The 668-nt window shown below is 55.5% G+C and overlaps 1 pseudogene; it reads left to right on the plus strand.

Moving 5' to 3' along the window:
- Positions 1-15: 15 nt before the first annotated feature.
- LOC103728222 lies at positions 16-652 on the plus strand (annotated as a pseudogene).
- The last annotated feature ends 16 nt before the right edge of the window (positions 653-668 follow it).

A 668-nucleotide genomic window follows, 5' to 3' on the forward strand; every position in this document is an offset into this window, starting at 1 on the left:
AAGTCTGGCCATCCCTTACTCCTCCTCACTCTGCTGAATCCCACAGGCCTCTTTAGCCCTCTCACCAGCCTCCAGAGCTACAGATCCCTGGAGGATCTCATTTCTGCCTCAGTTCAGAAGTCCAGGAAGCTGCCTATTTGCTTCATGTCAGCCCAAAGAATTGCCACAAAGACCAGGATGGTGCCTGAGGACGAGCCCCTCAGACTAGAGGCTGTGGAAATGCACAGTGGGACCAAGTGTGCACGCTGTGTCCAGGGCTCAGGGACCCAGGAGGTCATCCTTCACGTGCCCCTGTCTCAGAAGGGGCTCTTCTGGAAATGGGAGCCTGGTGCCCCACAAACCCTGCTCCAGATCCTGCAGGACCCAGCTATGCAGGGCCTCATGCTCACCTGCCCCAGCCTACCCTGGCACTCTGTGATCCTGAAGCCCCAGTATGAGCTCCAAGCCATCATGCACAGTGAGTTATTTGGGAAGGTGGGAGCGGGGCGGCTGGGGGCCGTGCTGATGGGAGACATCTCGTCTCCACTCTGTGCATAGGCTAGGGGCTCCAGCAGACTTGCCCAGTGTCTCAATGTAACAGAATACAGATGCCCAATTAAGGGGGAAATGTGTATTAAAAGCAGATAGGAAAATGGGATAAGCACACACGAGGTCCCACATGCTTTACA

Source organism: Nannospalax galili, unplaced genomic scaffold (genome assembly GCF_000622305.1).
Source record: "Nannospalax galili isolate Female #2095 unplaced genomic scaffold, S.galili_v1.0 C47940276, whole genome shotgun sequence".
In the NCBI taxonomy this organism is placed as follows: Eukaryota; Metazoa; Chordata; class Mammalia; order Rodentia; family Spalacidae; genus Nannospalax; species Nannospalax galili.